At 44.2% G+C, this 26,716-nt stretch overlaps 1 long non-coding RNA gene across 1 annotated transcript in view; it reads left to right on the forward strand.

Annotated features, from left to right (window-relative positions):
- Window positions 1-17,063: 17,063 nt before the first annotated feature.
- The window catches only part of LOC146871845 (uncharacterized), a 195,386-nt gene continuing 185,733 nt past the window's right edge, over window positions 17,064-26,716 (forward strand). Inside the window, exon 1 of the long non-coding RNA XR_014959615.1 lies at window positions 17,064-17,190. This is a non-coding gene — a long non-coding RNA (uncharacterized LOC146871845). The remainder of the gene's footprint in view (window positions 17,191-26,716) is intronic.

Consider the following 26,716-nt stretch of genomic DNA (forward strand, 5'->3'; position numbering starts at 1 on the left):
GTTGTTGTGTGCGTTGTTGTCTAGGTGGTCTTTGAAGGAGGCCCTTTTGTCGGTACAGTAAAGTGTGAGTTTTTGGTTGCACAAATGGGTGTAAATTCTGATATTTATATGTTTTCCCTGGTCTTTATTGCTTTATTTTGCTTGCGAGAAAGTGAAACTCATAGTTGTTGAATGTCACTCATAAATACACTGAAAAAATGAAAATGTCACTCATAAGCAAGCTGAAACCTTGGCAGCTATGTTACTTACTGCCAGCCTTGTTTCTCATAATCAACGACTATAAGTACAAAGTGCGTGTTTACACACCACTTACAGGTTTTCAAAACACATAAATAAAAGGAATTGTCATATACAATGCCAAAAGCTCAAACTCTCGCAAATGTGAGACTTTTTGGATGCTTAATTACTAATCGTATAATAGACAACAATATTGGTCCTCAGTGGATTATTTTTCTGTGATTTGTTTAAGGTTTCTGAATAATATACTTAAACAAGTTCCCATAATTTGCCTATCCCGTTCCCCAATCCAATTTGGACATAAGGGGCGAGTCATGGCCTTCGGCCAGGATATTGTCCCAGCACTGCAGCAAGTGCTCAATAGCCTCTGCCTGTGGCCAGGCCCAGCAGTACTGAGCTTAGGGTATAGTTCTAAGCAACTACCTATTCCTAGTATGCATTTTTAAGTACTTACTGGGCATGTCTCTCGATACAGAGCACAGGCCATAGACTCTGCCCCCATTGCTCAGTGATTATTATGCACAGCCTGCAGCCATGGCCACTGATAATGGCCACAGGGTGTGGTCTCCAACCATGACGTTGGCTCAGTATCAGAGACCTTAGTGTATGCTGAGCATGGGCGCGGCCTGCGGCACGCCCAGTGAGTGCTGTGCATAGTTTTTGTCCTTACGCTCTATAACATGCCGAGTACTGATTCCTTCACTACCTGATGGAGATGGTCTAAGATCATGCCTAGCATGTAGTTTTAGTGCCTCACCTCATCTTTTTTTCCTATGACCACCAATCCCTGCAAGCCTTCCAAGGTCAGAATTATGTACCCGTGTACCTTTTTTATGTCTATCAAATGGGACTTAATTTAATAGAAGTGTTTACTTTATGCTGATGGTAGGAGGTGTGGTCCATGACACTTATTTTTGGGGACTTATGATTCATCACAAAAGCTAGAGAGAGAAAGACACAAAATGAAAAAAGGATGGAGAGAAAAATAGGAAAGCCTGGGAAAGGGAGAAACCCGTGATGAAAAATAACCCGCAAGAGTGAGTTAAGGATATGGACCGAAATGGAATAAAAACTAGGCACCCTCAATATTCTTGAGATATAGACACGGAATATAAATATAAAGAGTGACTCAACTATAACTACAGAGATGATGTCACTGCCTCTGAAAAACACAGAGGTTGAACATATTTAAAGATCTCGGCATATATATAAAACATTTGGGGAATACAGGCTCAGAATAAAGCCCTGGTGTTCCATGATCAGTGAGAGGCTGCTGCTTACTTCCCATGAGTTATGGCCGTCTGGCCTCACTAACGAATATCCCAAGCTTGTGTAGCTCACCTCTGGGCCTCATTATGTCACGTGTCTTTCTTTAAAGTCACTGAAGTACAGTTCGAAGGGCTGAGCTGCAAGGGTCACTGCAAGCCACTGAAAAGCGCTGCTTACACTGGTGTGCTTACAAATAGAGCCTGCTACCCATTACTGCTTTGTAAAACAATTATTGAGATCACCCATGTTCATATTTTGAGCATTTTGTTGGGCGCATGTGAAATGGAAGGGCCTGTGTTTTGTACTCTCATATGTATAGTTGTGGGGGCTTCCTCAAACGTTTGAACTTCACGCCCCCTCCTGAAATATCGGGGCAGAAAATGTTTAACTCAGATGGGCCTCACTCACCTTAAATCTATCTGAAGTCGACACATGAAGTATTATTGTGGCCTGTAATATTAAAGCATGCTGTTTGCAGTCCAATGAAAAGACAAAACTGAAGCATTTTTATTTTTAATAAGGCAGAGTTACGTACGTAGCACAGACATAAATATTGAGTCTGCATCGGGAATTGATGGTGGGGCAGACGAACTGTAGAGTTACTTGTGCATGTGCTTACTGCCAAAAAACAAACCTTTTCTTTTAATCCAAATGGTATTCTGCACAATACATCTATTACGCGTTACCTCATACAGTGCTGTAGTAATTGGACAGGCTGAAGACCAATACATAAAAATACATAAGATATAACACGTACTCACTTTTTAAAATGTATTCTTTGTTCATTTTATATAAGAAACGCAGATATGTGCAACGGATAACAAACATAGATTACTGTCTTCATAGACACTCATACATACATACATTGGCAGTTTCTTTTATCCCCTCCTGTTTTGTCTAAAGTGGCCTGAAGCTGCTGACGACTCGGTGCAGAGCTGTCAGAGGAAACGCAGTCCCATCACATGTCGTCGAACAGTCATGGCAAAAGGACCAGGGAGATTTGTCCTTAAAATATGGGAAGGGATCGAGGGTGAAGAGGGGACTCTGGAAAGAGAGAGAGAAAGAGGGGGCAGGGTGGATGGAAAGGGGGAAGGGAGGTGGAGACTGTAGTGTCCTGAGAGATAGGGCACTAGGACCTCGGAGAGGGCAGAGGGCAGGACAGGTCACCGGACACCAGTTCCGGTCAGGGGAAGCGAGGGGAGAAGACAGGAAGCAGGGAACGAGATAGGACGTGCAGCGTGCTGGCTGGAGATGATGTATAATAAAGAACTACCGACTAACCTGGTGTTGTGGTGATCCTTACAGCAAGAAGCGACGTGTCAACTGGCGACGAGGCAGGATCAAAATCCACGCGTCGCGGCGACTGTCGGAGCCCACCCGTTCGCGGAAATAAAGTCGGAGCCAGGAGCCCACCCTGGTCTGAAGTGCCCAGCAGAAAAGAACATCGTTGCGGGAGCCCACCCCGGCGCTGCTAACGCAAATAAGAGCAGCGCGAAACTGAAATTGACGAGGCAGCCGAGAAAAAGATTAAAATCCCTCCCGCGCGTGAATTTCAACGAACTCTCGCGAGAGGAGGCGGCCATTGTAAAGTTAGGCAAATCGGGCCAATCAGCGTCCAAGATAGACGACGGCCATTTTGAAGGGTCAGGCAAAGTCCCGAACAGCGCGAAATCGCGCGAGAGTGTGGCGGCCATCTTGGAGTCAGGCAAATTGGGCCAATAGCAGCACAGAAAGGCCGGGAGGCCATTTTAAAGTCAGGCAAAAAGGGAAAATAGACTAAAAGGGTCTAAATTAAAGGAGAAACAAAAGGACAAGGTGCCAAAGAAAGAAAATAGCAAGGAAGAAATAAATAAATAAAACAAAATAAAGGAAGAATGGGTGACGAAGAGACAAGGAGCACACAAGCTGTGTTCCGCAGGCCACTGCCATTTAATATATATCGGAACCGCAAGCAGGCATCAGATGGGAGAGATGGCTACGACAATTTGAACGCTGCATGCGCGCAACGGACGTCGTAGAGAGCAAACAACTAGATCTGCTGGTCAACCTTGCGTGAGACGAGATAGAAGACTTAATGATGACACTCCCGAGTGAAAAAACGGCGGATTACAAAGGCGCGAAAGCGCGCCTCACGGAGAAATTCGACCCCCAACGCAACATCGATTTTGAAAGGTACACGTTCCACACAGCATGCCAACAACCAGAAGAGAGCATGGATGACTTCGCGACAAGATTGCGGAAGCTGGTGACATACTGCGAATTCGATAAATTTGACAATGAAGAAGCAATACGAACGCGTCTCATCGTAGGGTGTCTGTCAGTAGAGTTCAGAGCACGCATCCTAAAAGAACCAACAACACTTGAAAAAATACTGACGATGGCCCGCACAGAAGCACGAGCCATGGAACATGCCAAACAAATACAAATAGGCAAAGAAAAAGGAACAGCGATGGCACATCGGATGACGGAAAATTTCAAAAGGAACGACAACAGGGAGCAACAACATCCCAGGAAACAAGCGGTCACATGCTACAGGTGCGGCCTTGATTTCCCACACGTTGGCACCTGCCCAGCAATGGGCCAGAAAATGCAGAAGATGCAACAGGGACAACCATTTCGCAAGCACCTGCATGAGCCGGCAATTCAGGAACGAGAGGGGACGAACAGCCAGACCAAGGACGACAGGCATAAGACACGCCCGACACATGGAGACAGCAGAGAGAGGCTCGTCTGAAGAGTCGGATGAACAGACGACGGCTGGGAGAGAAGCACGACTATACCTCATGTCCGACACACCAAAAGAAGGAAGACAGCAGGAACACATCCAGCTGGTGGAGAAACAGCAAATAAAAAAGACGGCCACAGTAGACATCGACGTCGGGCGCCACAGAACAAAATTTGTGTTAGACAGTGGCGCAACATGCAACATAATGTGCATGTCAGAGTACATGAAGATGAGAATAAAGCCAACGTTATCACCATCAAAAGTAGATGTGTTCACGTGGGGATCAAAGATACCGGTCGAAAACATGGGACTGGGGAAGCTGAAAGACAAACAGATCACCCTACACATAAACGAAGCTGTGAGACCAATGGCACAGCATCACAGGAGAGTGCCGATTCATTTACAACCGCAAGTGGAAGAAGAAATAAACAACCTACTGCAGCAAGACATAATTGAGCCTGCAGACAGGCCGACACCATGGGTATCACCGATTGTGGCAGTCCCAAAGAAGAACACGTCCAAAATACGGATCTGTGTAGACATGAGAATACCGAACATATCAAGGGAACGTCATCCAGTGTGGTACTGTAAAATTCGGAACCATGTAGGTGGCATGGTCCCACCATGCCAATTCTGGTACCAACGAACCGAAAATGAGTAACGCGGTATGTATGAGTGTTTTCGTCATGTTTCACTGATGAATTCACCGTGCATACGATGCCACATATTGAACCCGAAGTCTTAGGGTGTGTTCCCCTGCACCGCTGGGTTCTAAAAACCCGGTACTTCAGTTGGCGCCCAACGTGGGACGATTTCAGTGGTACCGGTCCAAGCCAGAGGTTCGTGAGGGGCTTCGTGTGGAAATTCTGGAGGAAGGCCGCCACTTCATCGACCCCTGCATGTCGACGTGGTCCGAAAGTCTTTTCTGCGAGGTTCTCCGCGTCCCGACGGCTACGAAGGACTGCTGCCCTGATTAATCGCCCTGTTTTGGACCCTTGACTATTTGGTAGAGCGAAACAATTGAGAGAGTTTTCTGGTGAAGTCATCGATACCTCAGTTAAGTATAAGTGGAGCGTCTCCCAGTTTGTTTGGTATCCTTCGGGATTTTGGTATCCTTCGGGATCGCTTTGATTTGGGTCTTGCAAGTGCCAAAGCCAGAGGACTCGTGTATTCACGAGACTATCGTATTCGATAATCCTTTGAAGTTTGAAACTAGACTAGTGAGCGAAGATGCCTGGTTCTAGTATATTTGGAAATTTGTTTTGTTTTGGTTGTAAAAGGGATTCCCGATTAGAGGATTCGTGTCCGGTTCCTCCAATTGGAACTCCAACTTATGAACTTTATGTGAAACATGGCTTGGGCCCCATTACGTATAATGAAGTATGGATCCGATACACCAGGAAGGATGGTGTTTTAAAATGGCCCCAAAATGGTAGTTTCGACACAGAGATTCTAGATAATTTAGAAGTTAAATTGTTTAAGAAGAAAGCCCGGCCGGCGATGTTTGATTCTTTCCGCCTATGGCGAAAGGAAGCCAAACAAAAAGAAATTAAATTAGCAAAGAAGAATAAAAGAGAGAGAGGTATGTCTATAATGCAAGCAGCTTTGCAGTTTAAGGATAATGAAGAGGACCAAATGAATGAGCAGTTGCACAGGCAACGCAAACTAGTCATTGATAAATGTTACCCTGTTTTGCCACCCCTTCAACAAGATGAGTCAAAAGAAAAAGAGAAAGACCCCCTAATGTCGCATTTGCTAAGTTCGCCACCCCCGTATGCGCAAAATGCTACAGCGCCTCCGCAACCCGTAAATGTACAGCCTCCAGCTAATGCACCGCAAGCCGCAGCCGCCAGCTCCTCCTCAGCCGGCTCCTGTCCCGGTAGCACAGCCTTCCCAAGGGACGCCGATTTTGCTACCTACCACTTCTGCGCTCCCTGCGACTTTACCTAGCACATCAGCTGCCTCCCTTGCTGCCCTAACTGTTACTACTCCTGTATCTGTATCTACACCCGTTTTCCTTCCCTCTGCTTTTCCCCCGGTTCTTGCCTCAACTTCTCCTTCTGCACGACAACGAATAGCTAGTGCAGTCACTAGTCTTATGTCACCCCTCTTTGGGTCGTCTACTACGACCCCTGGTCCACAACGTAAGCAGTTACGTAGTCAAATACCTGGTTCTAGAGAGAAAGAAGAACTGGACCGCATGGCACGTAGATGGATTGTTTATCCTTCTAGATATGATGTAGAATCTGTTGTTAACGTTTTTCATCAGTGGGAAGCGCCACAACAGAGATACGTTTTTGAGAAAATGTGTGAAATCCTATGTGAGGAATTGGAAGATAATGATTTAGACTCCAGTCCGCAAGAGTTGTGTCAAGTGCGATTTGAATTTGGAAAAGGTACGATTGTGGGTTCTGATGTTGAGAAAGCAGTGGCGACACTGCTGTCTTTCAGGAATGGGGATTGTCAGCAGTCGTTGTTTGAACAGGAATTCCCTGAAGGGAAACAGGTAAAAGCGCGACAATACCCGATGTGTGAGGTTCCTCCAGTCTGGAGACCTGGTGATGCACAGGCTAATCCACCCGTTCTGCCACATTTTCAGCGTGTTTGGGTACATGTTCCCTGGAAACGATCTGAAGTTTTAGCGCTTAAGAAGACTCTACCTGACCCCCGTAAGAACCCTGCAGGATATTATAAGGAGTTATCACAGACTGCAGAATCGTGTGTCATGAACCTGGCTGACATAGATATGTTGTTCGGAAATGTTGTTCCACAGCCTTTATGGGGATTGATTCGTAATGCAGATCATGCTGCAGAACTAGGTGACACATGGGCTAATATCATTAATACAGACAATAGACAGGTTGGTGGTGCCAAGCGTGAGCCCGCGGTAGCAGAACTCCCTGGTAGAATAATTAACTATATGAAAACTTTAATGCCCGCTATACGTGTAAATTGGGATAAATTATCCGCATGCAAACAGAAGAAAGATGAAACAGTGTCCGATTTCTTCACCAGGTTTGAAGAAACATTTATCGACCACAGTGGTCAGGACATGAGTACAGAAGGTGGCCAACGGTTATTTGTTGATAAATTTGTGCATAATTTGCTTCTGGAGTTGTGTAAAAAATTAAAAGATTCGGAGAGTTCTTGGGCCGTTTCCTCTTCAGCGCAAATACTGGCTACTGCACAGTATTACGAAAATAGGGATAAAGATGAGAAGGATAGAACAGATAAGAAAACGAAAGAGTTGAAAACAAAGGTTCTTTTACAGCAGGCTTATCCGCCACGTGGAGGTCAGAATAATTATAGGCAAACCCAGGGTATCTATCAGCAACCCCAACAATTTCAGAATAATGAGCAAATGTATGGGTATTATCAACCACGTGTCCCTGTAGGTCCCAATCAGTGTTCATATTGCAAGGAGGAAGGTCATTTTAAAAATAATTGCCTTAGATTGTTGCAGCGCACGAATAATGCTTATGGCGCAAGAGGTAGAGGTGGCCAGCAAGCCCCAAGAGGTAGAGGGCTTGGAAATGTTCCCCAGAACGCGCGTTCTCTTCCGCCTCAAAATACGATGAATAGTTTTGATCAGCAAGCCAATGCAACTGGCAAGACAGCGCAGTACTATAATAATGACTATTATGTGGAAGATGATAATACGGAAGGTAAGGATTACTAGGACAGCCATAGACAGAGAGAGGGAGTTGTTTCAGTGCCAGTGGATCAGAGCGGACCGTATGTTAAGGTGACTACAACGGGTGTAACAGAGCCCTTTCTGCTGGACACTGGTGCTGCAAAGAGTTCTATTATGCGCTCAAAACTCCCTGGCGCGCCTTTGTCTGGCGAAATGAATATTTCCGTAGGTTTTTCTGGCGCCCCGGTTAGGAACCCGATCTCAAGTCCTATGGCCCTTTCTGTTGGACCTTGTGAGCTGAAAGCACCCCTTATCCTAACAACAGGATGTAATGAAAACCTGTTAGGATTGGATCTGTTAAAGAGATTACATGCGACATTATATTGTTCCCCCTCGGGAGTACAACTTACGCTGGGTAAGGAAGTGATTTCTCCCATGTATTTGTCAAAGAATAAACTACCAGCTGAATTGTCGTCTCTTCCTGATGCCCTTTGGGCCACTGGCCCTAATGATGTGGGCCTTTTGGAAATACCCCGGTATGTTGGCACTTTGAAAACCAATGTTAAATTGCCCCGCATTCCCCAGTACAAGATCTCTAAGGAAGGTGAAAAAGCGTTGTTAGCAATTATCTATAATTTAATTGAGAAGGATGTGATTGAAGAGACAAGAGGCAACGTTTGCAATAGTCCGGTTCTGCCTGTTTTAAAACATACTGACCCTTCTCAGCCACCTGTTTACAGATTTGTAATCGATCTTAGAGAGGTCAATAAGGTAGTTGTGCCACAGTTTCCAGTGGTTCCTGATATAACTGCCTTGTTGACTATGATCCCAGCTTCCGCTGCTTGGTTCTCAGTGATTGATTTAAAGAATGCTTTCTTTAGCATTCCGATTGCAGAGGAGAGCAGGGATATTTTTGGCTTTTGTTTAGGAGGTCGAAGCTTCCGTTTTAAACGTGCTCCACAGGGCTACTGTGAAAGTCCATCAATATACAGTCAGGCTTTAAAAGCGCAGCTTGATGCCCTTGTATTACCTAAAGGTGCTACCCTTATCCAGTATGTTGACGATTTACTAATCGCCGCGGATACTGAGGAGATTTGTAAAGGAGCTACATCATCATTGTTGCGTCATTTGTCTGCCTTTCATCACAAAGTGTCTCTCTCTAAACTGCAATATTGTCGACAAGAAGTGACCTATTTAGGTCATCTCTTATCGAAGGAGGGAAGGAAGCTGACCCCAGAAAGAATCCAAGCCATTGCACAGTTAAGCGTGCCAAGGACAAAGAGAGAAGTGCGTGCTTTCTTGGGCATTACTTCATACTGTAGGCACTGGATCCCGAGTTTTTCTTTGCTGGCAAAACCATTGCTAGCATTAACATATAAAGATATACCGAACCTTGTCCCATGGTCTGAAGAGTGTCAGAAAAGTTTTTTGGAATTACGCAAGGCATTATGTTCAGCTCCTGTGTTGGGTACACCCGACTATAGTAAGCCTTTTACCTTGTATGTTTATGAAAAGGACAGTTGCGCATTGTAAGTGCTAACACAGCCTTTTGGAGACAGACCGCGTCCATGCGCGTATTTTTCGTCGACTTTGGACCCTGTAGCGAGGGCATTGCCAAGTTGTTTAAGAGGCACAGCGGCAGCAGCTGCGTCTATTCGACAGTCTGCTGGACTAGTGATGAATAATACATTGATTGTAATGGTTCCCCATGCGGTGGACACATTGTTAAACAGGACCAAGACACAGCATTTAACTAATGCTCGATTGTCAGGGTATGAATTGACACTGTTAGCAAACCATGTGCACATAAAAAGGTGCAACACGCTGAATCCAGCCACATTATTGCCAATTTCAGCAGACACAGATGAGGTTGAACAGCATGATTGTCTGTTCAGAACAGAAGAAGAAACACAAGGGAGAGTGGATCTTAAAGATACTCCCCTGGTTGAATGTGATGGTACCTTATGGGTGGATGGTTCATGCTTCAAGCTTCCGAATGGTGATACGACTGCCGCTTATGCTGTCACGACTCTGCACACGATTGTTGAAACTGCACGCATACCACATAATTCAGCCCAAGCAGCAGAATTAATTGCACTTACAAGAGCATGCGTGTTGTCGAAAGGAATGAAAGTGAACATATATACTGACAGTCAGTATGCTTCTGGTGTGGCCCATAGTTTTGGGCGTTTGTGGAAAGAACGTGGTTTCCTGACCTCGCATGGAGCTAAGATTCAGAATGGTCAGTTAGTGAATGATCTCCTTGAGTCACTGACCTTACCGTTACAAGTAGCGATTGTGAAATGCAGCGCACACAAGAAGGTTACCGATGATGTTGGGCGTGGTAACGCATTTGCTGACGAAACCGCGAAAGAAACAGCAAAAGATGTGACAACCCGAATGTATGTTGCAGGCCCTGCAAGATGGGTTGGTGATGTTGGAATGTGTGAAGACACGATAGAGAGTGTGAAGTCCCTTCAAGCTGAAGCCACAGAGAAAGAATTGAGTATGTGGAAAGAGAGTAAGGGTAAATTAGATGAAAACGGTTGTTGGATTGATTTGTCAGAACACCGGCGATGGTTGTTACCTGATGCATATGTGCTTCCAGTGGTTACGATGGCGCATGGAATGGCACATATCAGTGTGAAAGGGATTTGTAAGTTGTTGGCTCCAGTATGGCAGAATGCTGGAATCCCTAAGTGTGCGGAGAATGTGGTCAAAAATTGCATGGTATGTCTGAAATACAATCCTGGTAGGGGAACCCCAACTCCACCTGGTCATTTTGCGCCTCCATCATATCCATTTGAAGTTCTGCAACTAGACTTCATCCACATGGAAAGATGCAACAATTTGAAATATGTACTGGTTGTTGTTTGCGCCTTTTCAAGATGGATAGAAGCATATCCCCTAAAAGACAATACGGCCTTATCCAAAGCTAAAGCCCTTGTCAAAGAATTTTTCCCTAGGTTCGGAATGCCGAGGATGGTATGGAGTGATAACGGGAGTGAATTTGTAGGTCGAGTGATGAAGGATGTGTGTGAGGGACTAGGCATTAAGCAGAAGTTCCACGCTGCAAATCACCCCCAATAAGCTGGATTAGTAGAGTGCTACAATGGCACTTTGAAACTTAAGTTGGCCAAAATTCAGGCGAGCTCCGGTCTTAAATGGCCTGACGCTCTGCCCTTAGCACTCCTATCAACAAGAATGACTGTGCATTCACGAGTGGGACTTAGTCCGTATGAGATTGTGTTTGGCCGTCCGGCCAATGTATGGGGAGTGCCAAGGATTATCTGTATGAATTGACGGCTAAATTGCGCGTCTTACACCAACAGGTTCACGATACTCTGCCCCAGGCCTCTGAAGCTCCAGGACACCCTATTAATCCTGGAACGTGGGTGCTAATTAAGAATTTTCAGCGTACGAAAAATGATGAGCCCCGTTGGAACGGCCCCCACATAGTCCTGCTATCAATAAGATCAGCGGTTCGAGTGAAAGGGAAAAAGAATTGGATACACGGCATACATTGCAAGAGGATCCCTTTGCCCCTACGGTATGATCGGTGGCTCCAGGAGGGGATCGCTGACTTCGAGGCTGACACTGTGCCTCGTTTTGTGCCTTTTAGCGATGCACGTGTAAAGGGAACAAATACAGAGGAAGAAAGTGACGACATTCTGCAAGAAGCTACATTGCCATCAATCCGATTGGACACCACAGAACCTGAACTTTTGTTTCAGGACCAGACAGTACCTGGCAGACATCGCTATAATTTGAGGCCAAGAACTATGCACAAATAAAAATTATTTTTCTTTGATATTTTCAAAAGTGCAGCTCTCTCATCTGAAAAACTTTTTGACTTTTTGTTTTTCGAACCACCATCCGGGTTCAGCTGCAGGGTCGCGGTGCCAAGACTTTGGGGTACAAGCCAAAGACGTTAGGTCTACGGTTCTGGTTGGTCTAGGGCGTTCCCTGAACTGACAGGTGTACTCCTTAGCAGAAGATACTCATCCGCCGCGAGCAGCACGATTAGAGGATGGAGTTTTTCAGGATGAAGAAGCCCACCGAGGAAATAAATTTCAAAAGAGAATATGTAAAATAATGAATAGCAAATGTTTTGTAGTATTATGTCTGTTTGTGCTATCTAGCATAATGATGTTTTCTGTAGGTTGTGTACTATTGTCCTTCCAAGTGTCATTTGCACCCACTGTACAGCCCACACCTCTTCCTACTGTTTTTCCGCACTCTTTTCACCCTCTGCCAGAACACGAACAAGCTAGATGTGCTGAATTTGTAAACAATTCGTTCATTCAACTCCTACACCAGCACCAACTAGTTATGAATACAACAAACTGCTGGGTGTGTGGTTTGATGCCACACACCATTAATAAGGGTATCCCATATCTAGTACTGCCGTTTAGCTATAATGGTTCATCATGGGCATTCCAGACCATGTTTCTTTTTGCGCTTGAAACCTACTCCCAGCGACCACCGCGTTCCACTAGACTTAACTCGAACAATAAAGCCTTGATGAGAGGAGTTGCAGATATGAGTAGAGATATCGATGCATATACATCTATTCCCAAGGATGAGTTGCGAGCTTATGTAGGTTGGAACGCGACTGGGTATAGCATCAGTTTGGGCGAAAAACAGCGCAAAAGTTCATCTCCAATTTGGGTTGTACCACACATGGGTCGCCTTTGTTTACAAGGCAATGGTCAAAATCCAAGAGCTCAACTAGGGAAGAGTAACTGTACTGAAACATACACTTTTCCATCACAGTTTTCCCCTGCGTTTTTAGCTGCCAAGGGTACATACTTTGTAGTGATCGAGCATACACATGGTTGCCCCCTGATTTCTCGGGCACGTGTTATGTTGCAAATTTGCTACCGCCAACATTTAGATCTGCCTCTGATTATCACAAGACCAGAGTTGTGAGAGGCGTTGTTAGTAAGGAAGATACCGCCGGTCAGGAAGCGGGAGACTTTTTCCTGGGTTTCCTGCCGTTTTGGGGACCAATGGTCAATAGTCGGAACCTGAGACAACTGACTCGTGTAGTTGAATCCACTGTTAATGTAACGGCCGGTGCCCTTGGTAACTTGACAGCTGAGCTTCAAGCGGATCGCCTCATGACGTTGCAGAACCGTATGGTTCTAGATGTCATACTTGCAGACCGTGGTGGGGTATGCAAGGTTATCCAATCGAGCTGTTGTATTTTCATACCAGATAACGCTCCAACATTCTACCAGGCCATTTCCAAACTACATAAGATTTCCGAATCCATTCACGTGGATAAAGGAGATTGGTCAATGATGGGGTGGTTCTGGGGACTGATATCAGCTTGGGGATGGAAGATTCTAATAGTCATTGGGATGATCTTAGCCATTCTTTTCCTGTTCTGTTTATGCATACAGTGTGCTCCTGTAATGTGTAGCCTCTGTGTTACATCATGTGTAAGGAAACCTGTATCAAGGGACGAGCTGAGCAGTAGGATGATGCTACAGCAACATCTCCATGACTTTAAGAACATAGACTTGGACTCAGATTAGTATAGTTCTTGCCTATGTAAGGGCAAAAGGAGGGTCTGTGGTACTGTAAAATTCAGAACCGTGTAGGTGGCATGGTCCCACCATGCCAATTCTGGTACCAACGAACCGCAAATGAGTAACGCGGTATGTATGAGTGTTTTCGTCATGTTTCACTGATGAATTCACCGTGCATACGATGCCACATATTGAACCCTTTGGGTTCCATTTTAGAATAGTAGCCATTTTGTGGTTGCCCTCACATAGGCTGCGCACTAAGGCCCTGCCTAGGCCTGAAAGACACGTACACCTTCTGTGACTTCTCTCTGACCTGTGCAAACTGACTCCGCTGCCCGAGGTCAATCCTGTCCGGCCGGTTCCTTTCCTCGCGGCCTAATGTGATTAGCATCAGGGCTCGGCCCATCATAAAGCCCCTGTTCGCACACGATCTCTGACTAAGCTATTTTCACACCTGACTCTGTTTCCTACTTTATGGCTTGTTTTACGAGCAGGAGGTGCCTGTTTTATTGGGGTCCGCTGTTATCTGATGAGGGTTCTGAGCCTTGCTGGGTACAATGACTGCATGCTTAATGAACTGAAATGTGGGATTGTCATTATGGCTCTGCTGTTCCTTTGAAACGAAAATATGTGAATGACCACTTGTAAAATAGGGGCGGTGTTGCCCAGAAGCGTAATATTCTGTAAATAAGAAAGGACTGTTTTTTGGTTCAGGAGCAGTCTCCTGAGAACATACATCGTGTTGTACTTCTCGGATACCTGTGATTGGTCTGCAGCCAATAAATACGATCTTTGATTTCACCTAGAAGACTCTGTGTTTCTGTGGGTCTGAAACAGGAAGAATACGAAGTCTTAGGGTGTGTTCCCCTGCACCGCTGGGTTCTAAAAACCCGGTACTTCACCAGGACCTCATCTGAACGACATGATCAGCCGGCTGACAGGGGCGTGCCGATTCTCAAAGCTAGATCTGTGCAAAGGGTATCACCAACAAGAGCTGGACCCACAGTCAAGGTACATAACGACATTCTCCACACACCTAGGACTATTCAGATACAAAAGGCTCAGTTTTGTTATCTCGTCAGCGGCCGAAATATTTCAGGAAACAATAAGACAGGTGATACGACCAGTGCACAACAGTTTCAATTACAGTGACGACATCCTAGTGTTTGGGAAATCAGACGAAGAACACGATAGCGCCCTAAGGCAAGTGTGCGAACAACTAAAGCAGGCCGGACTAACACTCAATGGAGAAAAGTGCGAGCTAGGGAGAACAGAACTGATATTCTTTGGGCACATATTCTCGAAAAAAGGGATGAGGCCTGATCCCAGCAAAGTGGAGACGCTGAAGAACACAAAGCCACCGTCAGATGTGGCAGAAATAAGATCATATCTAGGCCTGGCAAGCTACTGTGCCAGATACATACAAGACTTTGCCACGGTGAGCACGCCGCTGAGAGAACTAACGAAACAAGGCCAGACATTTGTCTGGTCTCAACAATGCAATGAATCGTTCGAAGAGATCAGGAAGGCTGTGATGACTGTAGAGCACCTCGCATACTTCGACCCTCTGCTCTGCACCGAGCTGACGGTCGATGCCAGCCCAGTGGGACTAGGTGCGATATTAGCACAACACTTGCCAGGAAAGGAGTCACCAAGGAAGATTGTCTCATACGCCAGCAAAAGCCTGACAGACATTGACAAGGCGTACTCCCAGCCGGAGAAAGAAAGTTTGGCGGTGGTATGGGCATGCGAACATTACCACATGTTTGTGTACGGGAAGCCGTTCGCCATCATCACAGACCACCAAGTGCTAATAACAATCTACAGCAACCCAGCAGCAAAGATGCCTCCCCGCATCGAGCGCTGGGGCATCAGACTAATGGATTACGATTTCAAAATTGTCCACAAACCAGGGAAAGAACATAATCCAGCAGACTACATGTCACGGCATCCACTACCACATGCTGAAACAAAGGCCTCAATGGCAGAAGAATACTTAAACTTCGTGTTAAAGCAAAGCACGCCTGCACCAGTAACTCTAACAGAAATAGAGAGAGAAACGGGAAAAGATGACACTCTCCGAGCGGCCAGAGAAACGATGAGACAGCAAAGGTGGAGACATGTAAACAACAACTGCATATGGAAGGGAGGAGAAAACAAGGAGGAGATGCTGGCTCTACAGAAAATAAGCGGGGAGCTCTCGGAGACAAATAATGGAATTTTAATGCGGGGCACCAGGATAGTCATTCCAAGCTCACTACGACACCAAGTGGTCAGCATTGCACACGAGTCACACAGGGGCATTGTGGCGACAAAGAAGTTGCTGAGAGAAAAGGTGTGGTTCCCCGGGTTAGACCGTCTAGTCGAAGATACGATTGCGGCCTGTCACCTCTGTCAAACGACAGGTCCACCTGCAAGACAAGAACCATTACACATGTCGGAACTGCCAAGGGCTGTATGGACAACAATGGCTGCTGATTTCTTTGGACCTCTAGACGCGGGAACTTACCTGCTGGTCATAATAGATGAATACTCCAGATTCCCCATTGTGAGGTCAGTCTCCTCAACGTCAGCAGCCGCAACATTACCTGTTCTGGATGACATATTCGCAGCCTGGGGCTCGCCAGAGACATTGAAAACTGATAATGGTCCTCCGTTCTCAGGAGAGGAATTCCGAAGGTTCATGTCCTACCTCGGAATACAGCACAGAAAGATAACACCACTATGGCCGAAAGCAAACGGCATGGTCGAAAGGTTCATGGGAAACATCAAGAAGGCAGTTCAGAGGGCGAAGCTGTCACAGATTTACCTGGGCCAAGCACTATGCCAAATACTGAGAGACTACAGAAACACGCCTCATGGGTCTACAGGAAAATGCCCCGCGGAGCTAGTACTAGGGAGGACAAGCAGAACGAGGCTGCTGCAGGTAGAAGGACTGACCGCGCCAGGGCACGAGAGCGTGGCAGCCAAAGATGAGGCGGCTAAGAGAAAAATGAAAGAATATGCTGACGGAAGACGACATGCCATCAAATCACACCTCCATGAAGGAGATACTGTAGTAGTACGACAGAGACAACAACGGAAGTCGGACAGTCCATTCGCCCAAGACCCGTTGACGATAACACAAGTGAAAGGAACAATGATAACAGCAGAATCAGACAGCCGACGAATAACAAGGAACAGCTCACATTTCAAAGGCCTAAAAGAAGAAAAGGACGAAGAGCAAGTGACAGGCATCGAAGAGACAACAAAAAGGGAGTGCAACGGAGCAGGTGCAGCAGAAGCCACCAGGCCAAAGGAAGGCCAAGGACTTGTGACGAGGCCGAGAAGAGACATTGTGAGACCAAAGAGACTAATAGAAGAAATGTGAGATGCCGCTCTAGGCAGCATCTCACGGGTCACATCCATCGACCCTTTCACATTTGCAACAGACTATACAAAAGAAACTGTCCCATTTGATTACTAACTAATGCTACTGTCGTAACGTCTTTGTGACAAAGGGGGGAGATGTAGTGTCCTGAGAGATAGGGCACTAGGACCTCGGAGAGGGCAGACGGCAGGACAGGTCACCGGATACCAGTTCCGGTCAGGGGAAGCGAGGGGAGAACACAGGAAGCAGGGAACGAGATAGGACGTGCAGCGTGCTAGCTGCAGATGATGTATAATAAAGAACTACCGACTAACCTGGTGTTGTGGTGATCCTTACAGCAAGAAGCGACGTGACAGAGACCGTCTAGGTTGTGCAGAGTGGATGCGGTTGTTGTGAAGTTGGTGGAGGAGTACAGAAGGTAAGGAGGGAGGAGGAGAAAGGAAGGAGTAGTAAATGTTAGTAGGAGTAGCAGAAGGCTAGAGGGAAGGGGGAACAAATAGTGAGTAAACACTTACTCTGTCCTTAACAAGCAGTGTTGTAAGGGGGGATTACAGAGATGGGTGAAGGTGCCGCACTGGGCAAAGTGGAGCAGCTTGAAGCAAAAATAATGCAAAGTACATTAAAATAATTCAAACATGGACTGGGGCATATAGACTCCAACGTGGCGAAAGCAGAGAGCGGCGAGGTCACTGCAGGAGTAACGCACCTGAAACGTGAAGCCAGTAATTACTGCTTTGCAAATATTTTCGTGGTTTAAAAACGTTCAAAGCGTTGTCGCTTATGCCAGGCATTAGTGTTGTGTTGTTACATCATGCAGGGGTTTAGTGCATTTGAGTTTTCTAATTGTAGGCTTAAACCTATTTTTTGTAACAAATGTGATAATTTGGGACCAGTGAAGCCTGACAGTTTTTCTAAAATTACGACAACAAGCCCTGCTTTGTTACCAAAAGAGAGGCTTCCTTCATTTGTGTTACGGTCGATCATCCCATGGTTTTAGTCGCGGCAGCAAAGCGCCCCCTAGTGGGTAGATTAAGGCAGCCTTACCTTAAAGGACATCTCAACCTAATACCTTTCTTTTGATAATAAGTGTTCATCTTCGCGAGCGTCTTGATTTCTTTTCTTCTAGCCCTTGAGAGGTTCAAAAAAACACTTTGTGTGGCGCCACTTAACTTCAGAACTATCTGGTTCTAAATCCAACCTGGGTGTCACTGGTGCTGCCAACAGTGAGAGCTACTGCTCGTGCCTGCACTGACTGGTGCCATGCACGAGCACAATATCCAGTCCGGGTGGGCGAGCCAGAAAGGAGACAGGGAGGGGAGCAAAAAGCCTCACTGCAAATCGAAGGCTCGTGTTTAACATGGTGTGACGCGAGCCAATGAAAAGCAGAGGCGGAGCTTCCACCCCACTTCCATAAGAAAACCGACGACAAGATCTCTCAAGCGATCAGCGCATGCGCTGCGACACTAGCGAGACCTAAAAAGAAGTGAGGGGACTGACCAAGTCAGGTAGTATTTAAGAGACATCATGACAGGTGCTATCAAAATACGACGTCACGACGCGTGACATTATACATGGCATCACAGAAGTGACCTAGTGGAAGTGATGCTCTGACATGTGTATGTTATAACATATGCCAACTGAAAATGCAATAAAATATGTTTTTAAAAAAATGTTGTCTCCTGCAAAGGATATCGTGTAACATGCAGATCACAGATTTTTACTTTATGTAGATAGGTAAGTGGATTACAACAAAGAGATCCTTTTGTTACTTGCAGTTAATAAATTATAATTCTTCTAGTAGACCACAGTGAGCTATGAAGTGTATTTGGCTTCTACACCTTGTAAACCCTGACTGTCTCATGTAAGACATCTTGTACATTAATTTACACGCTTACATGATGTATTTGTAATGGATAATGTGTATGTTAACACTCTGTATTGGGATGAGTAGCGCAATAAAAGAAATAAAATAGTGCTATTTAAATTGTTTGAGACAGACCAACCCATCTGACATTTTTACAGTGCATGCACTTATGTACAACAAAGTAAAAAGCATGTACCTCTTAAGTACCTGTGAAGATATAACAAGCTGTGTGCTTTTGTTTTCTCGCTGGTGCATTTGCGAGGTTCCAGGACGCCTCCAGTCCCATACTCAATCAAAAGGAGGCCGGATGGCCCCTTAACTTCTGTCTTTGTCGTTGCCCAGCTGGAGGTGGAAAAAAAAGCCCCCTCGCTGCCTGCACGTTGCTGCTGGGAATCAAAAGCAGACAACGTGCAGGAGCTGATGATCGTGTCCCGGTGTTTCAAAATTACACTGGGACAAGTTCAACATATTGCTGTGGGCCCCAACATCTTAGCAGGGGGGACGGCGTCCACCCTGTGAAAAGAGTGGGTGGACGCCTGTACCCGCATGTACCCCCGACTCGTGCCCTGAGTGTTCCTCTACATGGCCTTTTGATTTTCAGTTTTATATTGCGCAAACTCGACCGGAAGGTATTTGAGCGCTTTACATGAGCACCATTTACATTACACTAGGACATATTCATTTTTATTAGGCGCGGCGATATTACGTGATTTGCCCAGAATCACAGAATGTTGAGCCGACGCTAGACACAAACCTGGTTCCCCAGCTCCAAAGTCAGTAGTCCTGATTGCACTTAACACATTGCCCAATATTCACCTCAACCTCCAGGGCACAAGTCGGGGGTACACGCAGGTACATGGTGTCCACCCACTATCTTCACAGGGTGGACGTCTTGGAGAAGTGTGGCTCAATGATTAGAGCGGCAGACCCTGATGCAGAGGTCTAGCCCGGGACCAGGGTTCAATTCCCCGCCTCGGTGGGTCTTGGGCTCAAAAACAAAATTCCACGGACCTGATAATTCTTTCCTCGGTGCCTATTCCAATCATGGAGTCCCACTCTGCAACTCTAGGCAATAGCTTGCTTAATCTCCACAACGGCCCCCAGAACGCTAAGGATGCCTGGCCTCCACCTTGGGGGTGCCCAGGAGTGGACGCCTCACAGGGAAAGCCAGGATGGGTTCCACAGCGGTATTCGTACAAGTGCCTTGAGACCCTTGCGGGTGAGTAGTGCGCTATACAAGTATCAAATTTACATTGACATCCTGCAAGAAGTGGGCCCCACTCAAATAGAATGAAACTGTCCCGGTGTCATTTTCCGACAGGGACACATTCAACAGCACCTGCATGTTGTCTGCTTTCGTTTCCAGCAGCAACGTGCAGGCGGTGAGGAGGGCTTTCATATTTCAGACTCAAGCTGGGCCCATAAGAAAGGCCGAAATTAAGGGGCCATCAGGCCTCTTTTTGTTTCACTATCCTGACTCGGAGCTATCTGCGCCTCACACTTAGATGCAAATGCAAGGGATGGGAAACAGAGGCACACAGATTGTTATCGCTTTACAAATACTTGAGAGGCATGCTTTTTACATTGCTCAATCCCTGATATGCATGCACTGCAAGAATGTCAGATGTGGTGGTCGGCACCAGTATTTACACAAATAACAATGTACCACTGTTTTGTTTTATTTCATTTATAGCGCTACTCATCCCAATGAAGGGTTTCAGAGCGCTTTGCATCACATCTACACATTATACATTGACAATAAATCATTTAAATGTGTAAATCAATGTACAAAAGGTATTACAAAGGACAGTGAGGGTTACTAGGTGAAGGAGTCACATGTCCTTTCTAGCTCACTGTGCTATAATAGAAGGTTTACAATATATGAAGTGCAAGTAACTAAAGGATCTCTGTGTTAAAAGCACTAACTCAGCTACATAAAATAAAAGTCTGTCATCTGCATTTTAGATGATGTGCTTTGCAGGAGACGCATTAACCCTCTACGCTACTTTGTCAAAACTTAACTAGAGAAAACACAGGTCTCTCTCGGAAATACATTACCATCCAAAGTTATTCTAGCCATTATTATTCTTCCCTTGGATTTTCTGGGCCCACAAAGATCTCTGCAGCAGATGCCTTACCCCATAAGATAGTTTAAAATGCATATTTTGCTACCAATTGAGCATATTAGATTTACTGCTACCTGTCTCCTTGTTTTCAACTTCTTTTTGACAGAGTTTAAAAAAAATAGCGGGCCTCATTTACAAGAGACCTCACTTTTTATGACACTTCGTTGGTTCAGGCCTCTCAATAATATCTTTAAGGCGACGAAAAGCCACCCTGCGTGGCCTCATAGATGTGCAGTAAGACAAAGCAACGTAAATCACTGCGTTGCCTAACTCTATGTCCAGGAGGCGTTCTATGGGATTTGCAGCGGGTTTTCTCATAATACACCCATGGGTTTTAACACATTTCCAGATCTACAAGAATATGTAAACCTAGAAATGTGTCAAAACTGAGCGCCACCCCAGGAGAGGCGTAACTAGGAGAAATAACATTATTTCTCTTAGTTTTTCCTCTTTCTATGTGTGCCCATTCCAGCACAAAAATAATCCTGCCAACAATGCAGACACCCCTGCACCATGGTGCAAGGGTGCCTGCATTGGTGCTAGGCCCCAATTTGTGGTCCTGCACATGCTGAAAGGACAGGAATGTGCTGTGTTTCATTATTAATGCGCATTCCTGCCCTTTCCTTTTGAAGCAGTACAGCGCTGCCCGAAGCCTTGCGGCACTGCCTTGAGCCAAAAAGTTGTATATGAGGCCCTCAATGTATAAATTGAGGCCCACATTTTGCTTTGGGGTTGCGTCACTTTTTTTGGCAGAAACCAGATGCAAAATTTAATTTGTTAAATTACATAATGTACTCAAATGTGCTCGTTCGTTATAGACATTCGAAACGTGTGAAGTGTTAAGACTTGATGTCACTTCCTGTGAGGTCAAGGTTGAGATGTCCCTTCCTGTGATGCCATGATGTCATGCTGTGATGTCACGCATCATAAAGTTACTTTCATACTGCCTAACTTGATTAGTCCCCCCACTACTTTTTTTTAGGACTTGTGCCCTGTCAACATCCCACCCCAGAATGACTCCCTCAATCTCTTCTTGCAGCTGGTAATGTCTAGGTGCCCTTTGTGAACTAAGTCTAGCAACCTGTTCCCCTCTGCATTAGGCAGAATGAACTAGTCCTCTCCAGACAGTAACCCATTCTCTCTTGAAAGTTAAAAATTAATCTTGACAAAATTATGGGTTCATCTAGAGAAGTTCTTCTCCCAGACCACCTGGACATGGTATACGCCCTGACTGCTTTTAGAATGCCCTCGCCCCCTCAGCTGTCTAAACCAGGCTTCACTTGCCGCCCATATAACACAACGTTCTACAATACAGGCCACAAGTCGTCACAAGTGTCATTCTCTCTGTTTGCATTATAATCACCAGCTATCCTCATCATGCAATCTACTCTTTTGTTGTTTCTCCCAGGTAGATATTACAATTTAAAATCATACTCTTATAATTTGGTGCAGTCTAAGTATCCTGTCAGTGGCTTTTAATGAGTGAAAATTGGTCCTATTTAAAATTAAAAAGAGAGGCTTAGGATCTGTCCTCCTTCCCCACACATAATTTTCCACCACTTCAGTACCAACTCACAGGCTAACAATTCCTTTTTTCTTTATGGAATATGATATTTGTTTCTTTCAAAACACTAAAAACAATTGCAACAGTTGATTCCCCTCCATAAGCGGTCTGTGTTACCTCTACCCACAAGCCTTTTCACTGATATTCAAGGTAATGCATATACTTTCCTTTGCGTTAAACCTGCAGAGGATCTTGGCCTCATACAGGTCCCTCTTTACACCTTAAAAAGTCTCTTTCTGTTTCCCAACTCTACTGAAACTCTTCCTTTTTTTAAAAAGTAGTCTTGTTAGTGTATCCTGGGTACCTGTAAATGAATACACCGCATACAGAGCTTAGTATTACACGTCTTTATTCCTCAGCATGTAATTGTGAGCTCGACGTTCTAAACATGAACTCTATTCACTACACCCGAATACTTACGTCATAGTTCAACGGATTCTGTCAGGAACCAAAAGGGTCCTGTCATCGCTAACTCACAAGACACTAAAGTTAGTAGTTTAACCTTGTCTGTGATATTCCAAATACATTTTGAGCAAAACTCACACAGACCTAAAAAGGACACCACTTCTTCCCTATTAGCGGGCTTCTGCACCTCAGAGATGGCCTTTTAGTAGCCTCGAATTAGCTAATATGGCCCAGCACCCATCATTATATCATAATCATTATTCCATTGTCAATTGAGTTCAGCAAAACACAATTTCAGATGATATAACATAAGTCAATTGTTATCATTATATATAACACCAATCCAACATGTCTGTTTTAAGATCTTTTAATCATGACTCTTCTTCATAATTGGTTAAAACGTAGCCAATGGGCATTTGATGTAATTTCTCCTATCTTGACCACACGCTGTGTATAGCAATTCCTTTCCTCTAAGCAGGTATAATTTTAACTTTATGTGTTTTCTGTATTGTATAAAAATAAAGAGTCTGGAAAGAGTGTTCACACAAGTTTAGGTGTTTCATCCAATATGTGCAGACTGGGCATTTCACTACAGTTGGTGCAGCCCCATAGTTCAAGAATTAAGTGTGACGGTCAGTCTACAATAGGGGTCTCACAATCATGTTTGGAGTAGCCTGCCTTTTGGATTGATTTCCCTGGTGTTAACACATGACCTAATTACTCTATTTACTGTACCGCAAATATACACTTCTCCTGTCTCGGTCTCAGACTACTTTCCCAGAGGATCTATGCTTCCCTTACCCTGCCATCATTCTTCTGATCTGTCCCTTTCAAAAATAAGCAAGTCATCCTGGAAGATTTGAACACCATCCATGCCTTCAAACAAATTGGACATAATATTGGTGAGAACGTTTCTGCTGCTGAGGCAAGCCCAAAGGAAAATCTACAGGGCTGAAAATCCCCATTAGGTATTATAGAAGCTGTTTGATTACGGAGCTTCTGTTGTAGAGGCACTTGATGATGTGCTTACTCTAAGCCCAATTAAGAAAAAAACATTTCCTCCGTGCACCATCATTAACATGCACTCTTTTCTAGCCAATTAATGCCCTTCAACACAAATGTTCTTATTCAGGCTTCTTATGTCTACGCCCCTTGAAGTAAGATTCTTCGTTACCACTATGGGAAAAATCAATAATGAGGATTCCACAGATGCAATTAGATTTTCCTTGCACATTTTATGAAGGTACACTGACAAATCTTACCTTACCCTTAACGATATTGGCCTAAGCTTGTCCCGGGCTAGCACTGCCCTTCTTTTAATTTAATCATGTGTTCAAATCCTTTGCTTTTTTCCAGTTTCTCACTGAACACATCTTTGAAATCACACATTGAACTTTCAATCACATAGCCTCCTTTACCCTCACCATTGTATCTCTCTCTATATATAATTGCTCCTCGTTCCCACACTCACTCTCTCCTCTGTTATTAGTAGTGCTTTTCCTGGTCTCAGCACCATTTCTAGCATTCAATGGGGGATTCATCAACCATAGTATATCTTGGCCTTTACTCATTACATACACTTTCCCTTTTTATCTCTTTGTCAATGTACTTTATACCATCCCAACATCTAAATAAAATGTTGGTCTGTGTATGCTGTTGTTATGACATATGATTGTCCAATGCATGATCATTCCATACTCTTCTAACTGTCCCACTCAACAGGATTGCTAATTTAGCTCCTGAATCTACTAAAAGGGCCAATGCTTCCCCATTGATCATCACATTATCCTTGGTATATCTCACCATACTCAATTCACTTTTCTCTCTGATTTCTCTCATGTCGATAGGGAAGACCATATTTTCCACACTCTCTACAAGCATTTCGGTGTTATTCTCTAATGTGTGTACATTTGTCCTCTTTGCTGTGGTCCTGCACACTGACAGAATGTCCTGTCAGTTCACATTTAGTTTAGTAGCAGGAGTTGATGTTGAATTGTGTGTTAGTCTGTAAACTCTGTCTGTTCTTGACTTTAGTTTTCAGAGATAATTTCACTAATATTACTATTGAGTTGTCCCAACAAATTATTTATTTATTTCGCCTTGCCTTGTGTGGATTGAATACTATTTGTGAAGTCAACAGCTTCTTATAATGCCATGTTTTTACCAGCCAATAATCTCTATATGTTCTTCTTGTCAGAACATTTAACAACCAATTGGTCATAAATCAGAGATTTTGTTAATTTTGTAAACATACAGTGTGCTGCATATCCCCCTCTATGTTTTTGTGTGGCAAATAACTTTTCTAATCTTATTACTGACTCATTGTACTCCTCTAATATTTGGCCTTAAGGTGGCACAATCTTAGGAAGGTGTGCTAAGCCCGGTATTTTTCCAGATGTTATTAAGTTCACAATATTATGGTACCATACCAAAAAAAAATAGATCTCTTTCTCTGGAGCGTTAGAGTACGAGTTTGTATAACTTTGGGTTCTGTGTAGTAAAAGTACTGGAACTTCTACTTTAGACTAAGCCGAATATATTTGTCCATAAGTACAATCGGTTCTGGCTTGTTCCACTTGTAAAGGAATCACACAGATATCCTGTCTGCAGAGTGTGATCTGGCCCCAAACACTGTTAGGTTTATACACAAAGGTGAACTTACATGTGAGTAAATCTACAAATGTAAATTTACTTTTACTCTCTGTAGTAAATGTTCTACTTTTGGCTAATCACCATTTTTAAGTGTAAATTTACTACAAAATGTAGACTTCTATATATTCACCCCTTAAAACGGGGATTGGAGACAACTTTATGGGTATAAAGTTACTACAGACAAAAAGTACCCAAAACAGTAAGTAGCAACTATTCTTCAGTTCACACCTGGGGAAAGTCCAGCACCACGCATGGCCTACCACTAGTACTGCAACACTCTCTATTTGAAGATTATTCTCTCATTATCAGTTTTCTCCCTTTACTTCTTATGCAGATAGTTCTTGCATTAAGTTATGGTTAGTTTCGTTCATTGAAACATTGTGTTTTGTCATGATTTTGACAGCTAGCATCTACCCATGTAGTTTGTTTTTCAATTTTTTCTCCAGAGGTTGCGATTTGAGATGGTTTGAGTTTGTGTCTTCCTTTAGTGGATAAGTTATATCTTTATGGCCCTCTAATAGGTTGTGCTTCTCAGTATCATTTAAAAAAAAAAAAGGGCTTTAAAGTTCTTGTTTATGAGTTTATTCGTTTTAGATCTGGAAGGTTTGTTGTACTATTACCCTTAAAGATGTGCGTATAATTCTAATCCTAAATTGTAATCCTCTCGGGACAAGGGTACAAAATAGCATTAGGTAGTGTGATTCCCTTTGTCTCAAGGCTCGTTTTCAGTCTCCACCCCATTCTGACTTTTCTACCTGATCAATCTCATAGAATTTAAGGGTTTACAAAATTACTTTGGGGTGATGTTCCATATATTTTGCTACTGTATTACTTCTATCTTTGTTCACTGTTGCTTTCACGTGTTCCAATTTTTAAAATTTGTTTTATTGTTTGATTAATTACATCATTACAATGTGTATAAACGCCTTAGTCAGACATTTGGCACTGCCCTGCTCCCATTGCAATCAATGAAAGTGTAACAGATATATATTAATATTTAGATAACATTTCCCTTCTGGAACAAGATAGTCTTCATGCATGAACAAGTACAAAGTGGTGTTATATTAATATTTACATTTAAATGAAAGTTCCCTTCTAAAAATGAGGTAGCCACCAAATAAGAACAAGTGCAACATAACGCTTAAGTGTGTACATATTTGTAGGCCAGTGCAAAATGAAAAAAAATTTAAGTTGTTGAGGGGCTTAGGACTGTATTGGCCAACTGTTCGTCTATAAATTGGTGAGTGGTTGAATAGAAGAGCTAGATCGAATTAGCTTATTCTGTGTTGTACTGCGCAATTTTAAGTGGAGTTCAGAGTTACAGTGATCGGTA

The sequence above is a fragment of the Triturus cristatus genome, chromosome 1_1 (assembly GCF_964204655.1).
Source record: "Triturus cristatus chromosome 1_1, aTriCri1.1, whole genome shotgun sequence".
Taxonomy (NCBI): Eukaryota; Metazoa; Chordata; class Amphibia; order Caudata; family Salamandridae; genus Triturus; species Triturus cristatus.